Below are 10,400 nucleotides of genomic sequence, written 5' to 3'. Positions count from 1 at the left end.
TAAGGTCTGATAATGGAAGAGAGTATGACAAATCATAGTTCAAGGCATTTTATGCAGCTGAGGGAATCAGATTGATGAGAATAGTTTCTTATAAGGCAAGGCAGAATGGAATTGCTGAGAGGATGAACTGAACATTGAATGAGCGTGGAAGGAGTATGAGGATACACTGTGGGCTGCCCAAAACATTTTGGGCGGATGATGTGAGCACAGCTGCATACTTGATCAACAGGGGACCATCAGTTCCTTTAGGTTCAAGATTCTAGAGGAGGTGTGGACACGAAAAGAACTCAAGTACTCACACTTGAGGACTTTTGGTTGCACTGCTTATGTTCATGTTGATCCAGAAAAGAGAGACAAGCTTGATGCCAAGGATGTGAAGTGTTACTTCATAGGCTATGGTTCTGATTTGTTTGGTTACAGGTTTTTAGATGACAAGAACAGAAAGATCCTGAGACATTGTGACGTGAAATTTGATGAGTCTGTCCTGTACAAGGACAGAGAGCAGAAAGTTCTACACATTATAAATCAAGTGGAAGTTGAGGTTGAGTTGGAGAAGATTAACCCAAAGATGTCGAAGCAGATACTCAACCAACTCCTACTGAAGAATCTGGAGAGGAGGAAGTTACACCTGAGCAGGTGTTAAGGAGATCATCCAGATCCATCAGGGCACCAGATAGGTATTCACCTTCATTACACTATGTATTGCTGACTGATGAGGGGGAACCACAGTCTTTTGATGAGGCCCTACAGGTGGAGGATTCAATCAAGTGGGAGCAAGCCATGGATGATGAGATGAGGTCAGTTGAGAAAAACGACACATGGGTGTTGACTAAGTTACCTGCATGGAAGAGAGCTTTGCTGAACAAGTGTGTGTTCAGAATCAAGATTGAACCAGATGGAAAAAGAAGGTTCAAGGCTCGTTTAGTGGTTAAAGGATATTCACAAAGGAAAGGTATTGATTATGCTGAAATATTTTCTCCTGTTGTGAAGTTAACCTTTATTCGAATTCTGTTGAGTATTGTTGCATCGGAGAATTTGCATCTAGAGCAAATTGATGTAAAAATAACGTTTTTACATGGAGATCTGGACAAAGAGATCTATATGCAGCAATTGGAAGGATTTGTGATTCCAGGCAAGGAACACATGGTGTGCAAGTTCACCAGGAGCTTGTATGGACTAAAGAAAGCACCAAGGCAGTGGTACAAGAAGTTTGACTCCTTCATGACCAAGAGTGGATTCTGCAAAGCTGAAAAGGATCCTTGTTGTTACTTCAAGAAATACACTGATTCATATGTCTTTTTACTCTTGTATGTGGATGATATGTTGATTGCAGGATCTAGTATGAGGGAGATTAACAATCTGAAGACGAGGTTGTCTGCAGCGTTTGAGATGAAAGATTTGGGTCTAGCGAAGCAGATTTTGGGGATGAAGATTTCTCGGGATATATCTGCTGGCACTTTCAATCTATCTCAGGAGTTGTCCATTGAGAAGGTGCTGAGCAGATTCAGGGTTAATGATGCTAAACCCAGGACTACTCCATTGGAAAATCACTTTAAATTGTCAAAGGAGCAGTCACCCAAGACTGCCGAGGAGCGTGATTATATGGCACTTGTTCCATATGCTTCAGCAGTTGGGAGTTTGATGTATGCTATGTATGCACTATACCTGATATAGCACATGCAGTGGGAGTTGTTAGCAGGTAGATTGCGAACCCGGGGAAAGAGCATTGGGAAGCTGTGAAGTGGCTTCTAAGATATTTGAGAGGTACATCCAGTACTTCACTTTGTTTTGGCAAAGGCAAGGTGACTCTACAGGGTTTTGTGGATGCTGATATTGGTGGGGATGTGGACTCGAGCACGATTACATCCGGGTACATTTACACCATAGGTGGAACGACAGTGAATTGGATGTCCAGGATTCAAAAGTGTGTTTCTCTTTCATCTATTGAAGCTGAGTATGTGGCAATAGCCGAAGCTGGGAAAGAGATGATATGGCTGGCAGATTATCTGGAGGAATTGGTCAAGAAGCAGAGCGAGAACATTATTTACTCAGATAGCCAGAGTGCCATACATTTGCTGAAAAATCCAGTCTATCATTCGAAGACAAAGCACATTAGAAGGCGATACCATTTTACTCGCAAGGCAGTGGAGGATGGTGATATGTGTTTGGAGAAGATAGAGGGTGCAAAGAACCCGTCAGTCATGTTGACGAAATGTGTTGATGTTGTGAAACTGGGGTTATGCAAAACCTCGGTTGATCTTCTTTAGTTGTTGTTACAGATGTTGCGGTGCGGTAAAGATGTTGATGATGAATAGATTTTTTTTGAGAATGTATTTTTTGGATGACTGAATCAGTCTCCAAGTGGGAGAATGGTTAGGTGGTGGAGCGTGATTAATATTTGATGTACTGTAACCAAAAATACTCTGATTTATTAATATATATACCCAACCTCCGTGGAAGTTTACTCACGGGGTGTTACCACGAAATATTGGCCTCTCTCTATCTCTCATCTCTTTCTTTTGAAAGTTCTTGTGTTCTTAATTCATCAAGTGTGCGTGTGTGGATTCGATCCTAACAAAAAGTTTTCTACTTCTATTGTATATGGAGATATACATATGCTTGCTATGGAGACAAAATTCTTCACCAAACATTGTCTCGAGAGAACTTCTACTATATACTTCCTCCACATATAATAATAGTAGATCAATCAAGATGCATATAAAAAGCAAAACTTTCTACGAACCTTATTTTCCTCTTATAGATGATTTTAATTTTTAAAGAAGCTAATATCAGCACAAAAGTCTACGAATATTGGATGAACTATAAAAACAAATATCAAATTTCTCCATCAAACACTACCTTAACAGATGTCATTCCCTACCCACTCTATTCTCATGCCACTTTTAAGTATGTCGTATTTACGAGTTATTTTGAGTAACAATATTTTATATTTAAGTTAGTAACATTTAACTTAAAAGCTCTATACCTACTTAGAAAGAGATAAATTAAATGATTATTTCAATCTTTTCATATGAGATTAAAATTCTTCGCATATGTATAAATGACAGAGTTAAATTAAACAATCAAAACATAAATTAAAAAGATTATTTCATTTACTTTTTTATGATGAATCCACAAATATTCCTTTATTAATTTACCCTTATCATCTTTATTAATTAAAATTTTGACCAACTCTTCCAAGTTAGGTTCATCATCAATAAGTTTTCTCTCTTTTTTCTTACTGTCTGAAGAAAGAAAACCATCACATGAAGTTCGTAATGTTAAGAGATGTCATTGCATAAACTGATACATTTAATTTAGGTATCATTTTTATACAATGACATCTCCTTGCATAGTACCAAATCTTATGTCATGATTCACTTTCTTTAGTCATTAGAAAGAAAGGGAGAGAAAATTTAATCTTATACCAAAAAGCAAAAGATCAACGAGCACATTCGAGATTGAAAAAACAAAATAGATTAAAGCAAGAGTATTCTTACAAAATTTTAACGTATTACCGCTGAAACAAAAATATATAATTGTTGGAATAATTGAACTTGAAAACTTTACCATTTTCAAGTATTTATATGAAGTCCTCCAACAACGAAAGCTATTGATCTCTACCAATGATAAAATCTCTCACTTCAAATCAAAACAAAAATGTACATAAAATAATTAGAACATATTATGATAATTTGAAAAAAAAATTAAAAAGAGAATCTCACTCTCCACCTGAAAAAGTCAATTATGGGAAATACCACCAAATAGAGCACCAAAAATATTGAAGGTAAAAAATAAACAAATCTCATTCAGGTAGATTTACTAATTTCTAAATCATCCCTAACATTAACAACAAAACAACAAAAAATTCAAAATTTTCACTGATATCATTTTTTAAAAATGAGTAAATAAACAAAAAATAAGTGTTTTCCTTTTTCTCATTTTAAAATATTTAAACTAGAAAGTCATATGATTGAACAATAAAAAACAAGTTCAGGTAGTTATAAGTAGGTCACATGCATTTGTTAGAAATGGAAGATGATCACAAGTGAAGTCTACGTGATGAATTCTGATGAAACAGATAAACAAGTAAAATCGATAGAGCTATTTTTTTTTGCAAGCAGTTCACCTCAATTGCAGCGCACTAGTGAATTCTCTGAGATGAATTATAACATAATCAGTTGGAGAGTGTTTGTAGTTGGAGCGTCTACAAAATGTAACATGCTATGTCTAGCTGGATTGACTTTGTTCAAAATTGAGATTTTATAATTTAATAATAGATTATTGGGATCTGCTAAATTGGAAAAAAGGTAAAAATTAATTTTTTTTAAACTTTCTAGTCAAAGATTAGTTAATAGAATATTATCCATATATATGCCTGTTCTGTCCTAAACTATTTTTTTGTCCTAAATTACTTGTTGACACTTACTTTAAGAATTTCAAATTTTCTCCACTAATAGTATTAAGATTTATTAAATAAGTTGTTTTAAAAATATGCCAACATTATCTTAAATTGCTTGTTCACACTATGTTGGAGAATTATTTTTTATGGAGAGTGGGAAAAGTATTAATATGGTCACCAATATATATAGATGCATATACATCTCTCATTTATAATTAAACATGAATCTATTAGTAGTAGTAGTATACACTATTTTTATAAGTATTACTACATTTGTCGCGATAGACCATCGTGATTGGCACCCATACTAACCTTCCAATGGGAGAACCACTACCACACCCCAAACCAAGAAACTAAAAATAAAAGCTAAAGCATTTAAGGATACGAAAACAGGAAGAATAGCTAAAGCTGAAGTTCCCATAAACTTCCAAAATATCTAAAAACTAAACAATGCGGATATTAAACCTAGAACCTTAAAGTTAATGTACCAAAACATCTAAAGTTCAACAAGTCTAAATAAGAAAGGATACAACCCCAACTAATGAACTAATCAACTAACTAGAAAGTCTATGATCAAAACGTGGACATAGAAGAAAGGAGAACTCATAGAAGCATGGAAGAACTGGCTCACCCCTAAATTCGAACAACGATCACTAATCTTTTAAATGAGTCTGTCAATAGCCACTTGAAGATGCCCTGTATTTAACAAAGAAAGAGCAAGTGCAGTATCAATACACAACCACAACATATTAGTAGGATGACACAGCTATCCCACTTAGTGCAATGTACAAAAATCAATATAACAATGTAATCACATGCTTATATCGAACATATAAACTATTATCGACATTTACAAACAACGAAAAACTTCAAATTTCTCAAGATACACAATTAGGATAAGTCATTCTGAAATATGGTACCTGATCCAAAGAATATGCGAGAACATGGTAACCGATCCCATAATTATGTCAGAACGTGGTAACCGATCCAAGTTAGTGTGTCGAAATGCAACATCCGATCCTTTCAACAAGCCACAATCACAAAGTACATTCTCCTAGTGATACGATTAAGTCATGATTCGACATTCATCATTATATATCCTCATTTACTACAAGTGTGATCAATAATGCAACATCCACATCTATACATGTATCATAATGAAGCAAGACAAACATACATCACTCATATTATAGAATCACAACAATCACTTACCTCGAAACAAACTAGAAACCCTAAGAATCTTGGTCCTTCCCTTTCCGGATCATTCTGCTTGTTTTTGGTCTACGAACAATCATGATAATACGGGGATCAATAATAAATCACTAATTACCTGAATTACCAACAATTCTAACAACCCTAGATCAACCCATGCTAAGTATCCGTAATAGGGTTGTTTCCACCATAGATTCTAGATGAAAACCCTCCCCCATCGATAATTAACCATCAGATTACGTATGACTGATCGATAAACAGATTTGGGGAGTGAAAATCTTACATTTAGCCTCAATAATGGTGAAAAACAATCAAGTAAACTCATGGGGTCGTTCCTTAGCTCTCAAATTCAAAAAGTGCAAAGTAAAATATTTTTGGGGTTTTATTTCCAACTAAAGTCGCGTCTGTCCCGCTACAGCAGGACCCATCCCACTACAGCGACAACCATCCCGCTACAACGTCATGAATAAAGACATAATTTTTAAGTTTGAATTTCAATCCCCCAATTCACAACACTCCTTCAACCCTTGATATCAAAATTCACACGCTCACGCTAAGATCATTTTTGGGAGTTCTACTCGCCCAAATTTTATTCCGTAAAGTCATATCTGTTCCTTAAAGTCATAAATATCTATTCATTAAATCAAAATCATTATTAAATCACCAGTTCTTACTAGATTTCCTTAGACTTTAATGATTTTAATTTCATTCAAATCTGGACTAGATTAGGAAATTTCAAGTTACTACAAAAAATTTTCTGACCCCAATTCCTTATCCTTTGGATTTTTCGAACGACGAAATCAGGTCATTATAATAGATATCAATTTATCCATCACTCATTCCGGAGTGATCAACTAGGAAAGTGTTACGCCTCGAGCCTACACCCTGGACGTGACCGACACCCAATGACCATTGATGGTCTTGAACAAACCCTTGGACTGGATAACTTAACTCCGATGAAGACTTAACTTAACTTAATTATAATAATAAAGAACATTCTCAAGATAAATACTTAAAATGTAATAGTCTGGCCAAAATGACATTAAAGTCTCATCGTTTACACATGAAATGAAATCACCCAGAACTAATTCTATCTGTTTATGAAGTTTCTGAAAATACTAAGATGAATATTGGGACAAACCCCACAACATTCTATAATAAAAATACTGAAAGCAATAAAAGAGTCATCCGAAAGCGAGGAGGCTCACCAGTGACTCTAGATGCTCAAACCGGATCAACGAGGTGCTGGATGCTGATCCTGGTTACCTGTGTCTGCATCATAAGACGATACATGCCAACTTACTTCAGTACATTGAATGTATGAGTATGCGAGTTAGAATGGTAACAACAACTTAAAGCTTGAAAGGATTAAGAGGAACTTACATTGGCTTTGCTTAACTTATGAAATAATAATTCAATATAAAGCAGTAAAGAAACATGAACTTTATGTATAAAACTTGTAAAATAGTGTAAAAAACATAGCTTGTTAAAGATAATGCAATGACAACTCAACTTTACTTATAATGAAAGTAGTATCGTTTCTGCGGAGATTCTTTAACAGACAACCACCACTATGAGCCTAAGTGATGATACAACGTCTTGACCACGCTGCCAAAACTTTTCTATACTTTACCGTTGCATAGAACTCCTTAACTTAGTGGATCCACTAACTTAACTTACGTGATTATCTAAAGAGTATGACCCGTCAATAACCATAATGACTACATGGTTTACATTCAGACTTGAGTTAATATGAACTATCATCCCACATCGGTTCTCAATGTTCCCTTTTCTTGTTCAAACCTTTTTTGGGAAATTTTAGTGTCCTCTTAACTTAAATGTAAAATCATTTATGCACTTTCTAGGGATTACTTAGTTTTCTTATATCCTTTGAGAAATGCAATCAACTTTTACTCTTTACTTAGCTTGAAAATTGATTCTTAAAAAAAAGTTAAAATGTCTAAATAAGACTCTTGAAAACCTTGAAGAACTTTACTTTAACTTTTTTCTTAGCTTTAGACTTGACTTCTTAACTTCCTTGACTTTGATCTTAACTTTCCTTGAATTGAATTATGGATTCAACGTTCATGATCTCATGTTTATGGATGATTTCATGATGTTTATATGTACCTTAGAGTGTTGGAATCAACTAAGAAGTGTGGGTACATCACCTGGGAACTAGTACAAAAAGATAGAGAAAGAACGAGGTCTGTAGGCAACCTAGCGCTCTGATAGATCCGGGCACCAAAGCTTGATGGACACGCCAGATCCTGACAGATAGAGACTGTCCTGAGGGGCTCTGGTAGGCGCAGCGCCCTATGGCCTTTCATACGATATTTTCGTCTTTTCTTCTTTGTTTTTTTAGCTCTAAACCGTCTAAACTTCCACGGATCTCACCCCAATCACATAGGATCACTAATTACCTCAATACCCAACAGCTTAGACCCCAAAAAACCCGTAAACACGAATCCAATCAACAAAAACATGCTAGAAGTCAACCAACAAGAATTTAGCCATTGTTCGTCAAAAACTTCAATGTTCATCATTCAGTTCTATTATAACTTTGCTGAATTAAAAAAATTGGTGAGTGGGTGAAATAATCCAACACAGAAATATCTCACATACCTTATAGGGATCAATCCCGACAATTTCCACACAAAGATCTTGCCGTTCTTGATAAATTCTTGGCCTTTTATCCTTTCTCCTTCTTCTCTTCTCTTTTCTCCCAAGCCCTAAGCGTATTCCAATTTTCTAAAACTGACTTAAGGATCAATTTTACCCCTAATAAACCCTCAAAAATATTAGAATATAGTAGGGTGAAAAGACTACTTTACCCTTACTAAAATCTGATTGAGACCTTCCTCAGTCCAACAAAGCAACTTCTGATAGGCATATCTCCCTCATACGATATCAAAAATGTGAAAAATCAGTAGAGCTGAAAAGATCTTTCCAAGGTATTTCAAACCATATAAAGAACTGACCCTAGATCAAGCTGAGCTCGAAGTTATGTCCATTTAAAATGACCAAAAACTCACTTTTTAGTCTTAGGATATTTTCAAATTTTTTTCTATTCTTTCCAAAAATGATAAGTTTTAGTTTCTTAGCTTATTCCTAACTATTTCTAGTTAGGGGATGTTACAATATCTTCCCCTTGGGAACATTCGTCCTCGAAGGATATTTCTTTCACTATTCTAAGAATAGTAACATCAAGTTCAACACTTAACAATCCAAAAACAAGTAATAATCATGCTTACTCATAGTTTATAAATTACTAAGAAGAGAATTAGTACCTTGATATGAATTCTCTCCTAATTCAAAAAGATGTGGATATGTCCTCTTTATATCCTCTTCAGCTTTCCAAGTTGCTTCTTTAGCAAATTGGTTCCTCCAAAGGATCTTAACTAACACAACTTTCTTTGTTCTGAACTTGCGAACATGGCGATCTAGTTACTGAACCAGAATCTCTTCATAGGACAAGCTATCCATAATCCTAACATTCTCATTCGGTAGTAACAATGAATGATTACCCAATCACTTCTTCAACATAGAAAATTGAAATACCGGATGAACCGCTGCTAACTCTTGGGGTAGCTCTAACTCATGAGCTACATTGCCAACTCTCTTGGAGATTCTATAAAGACAAATATACCGGGGACTAAGTTTCCCCTTCTTACCAAACTTCATAACCCCCTTCATGGGTGAAACTTTCATATACACCCAATCATCTACCTCAAACTCAATCACCTTCTCGTAACATCTGTATAGGACGTTTACTGACTTTGTGCCATTTTCAATCTCTGTCGAATCACTTTCATTTTCTCTATAGTTTGGTGAACTAGATTTGGTCATATGAATCCTACTTCACCAACTTTGAACCACCCTATAAGAGATCCACTTCTTATCCCATAAAGAGCTTCGTATGGAGCCATTTGGATGCTCGAATGATAGCTATTGTTGTAAGTGAACTCAATGAGAGGTAAGTTATCACCCTGATTCCCTTCGAAATAAATAACACAAGCCCTCAACATATTTTCTAAATTCTGGATAGTATGCTCTGCTTGTTTGTCCATTCGTCTGAGGATGAAAAGAAGTGTTTAAGTTCACCTTCGAACCCAAACCCTTATGGAAAGACTTCTAGATCTGAGCAGTAAATTGTGCATATCTATATTAAATAATGGAGACCGGAATCACATGAAGTCTTAACACTTTATGAATTTAAAACATAACATAATCCTTGGCCGAATGTATGGTCTTCACTGACAAGAAGTGGGCTATTTTTTTTTCATTCTATCAACAATTATCCAAATTGAATCATGTTGTCTGTGGGACCTAGGCAAGCCTGTGATGAGTCCATATTAATCATCTCCCACTTCCAGTCCTAAGTTTCTATCTTCTGAGCCACCCTCCAAGCCTTTGGTGTTCCATTTTAACTTGGTGGCAATTCGGCACTTGGCAACAAACTCAACTATGTCTTTCTTCATGCGTTCCCACCAATATACCTGTATCAATTCGCGGTACATATTGGTGTAACCCGAATGAATGGAATATATCGAGATATGATCCTTCTCCATGATCTTCTCTTGGAGTCCATCCACCCTAGGTACAGTTAACCTACCTTGGTGCTTCAGCACACCGTCTCCCCTTTGTTCAAAATCCAATACTCTTTGTTTATGAACATTCGCCTTTAAATCAAGGAAAATGGGGTCTTGGACTTTCTTTTCTTTCACCCTCTTACAATAGTGATGATTCATCCCCATTAGTCACCACTATCCCTCATGTATGGAAT

This window comes from Solanum pennellii, chromosome 4, assembly GCF_001406875.1.
Source record: "Solanum pennellii chromosome 4, SPENNV200".
In the NCBI taxonomy this organism is placed as follows: domain Eukaryota; kingdom Viridiplantae; phylum Streptophyta; class Magnoliopsida; order Solanales; family Solanaceae; genus Solanum; species Solanum pennellii.
The sequence above is the reverse complement of the archived record's forward strand: the minus strand, read 5'-3'. Positions refer to the sequence as shown.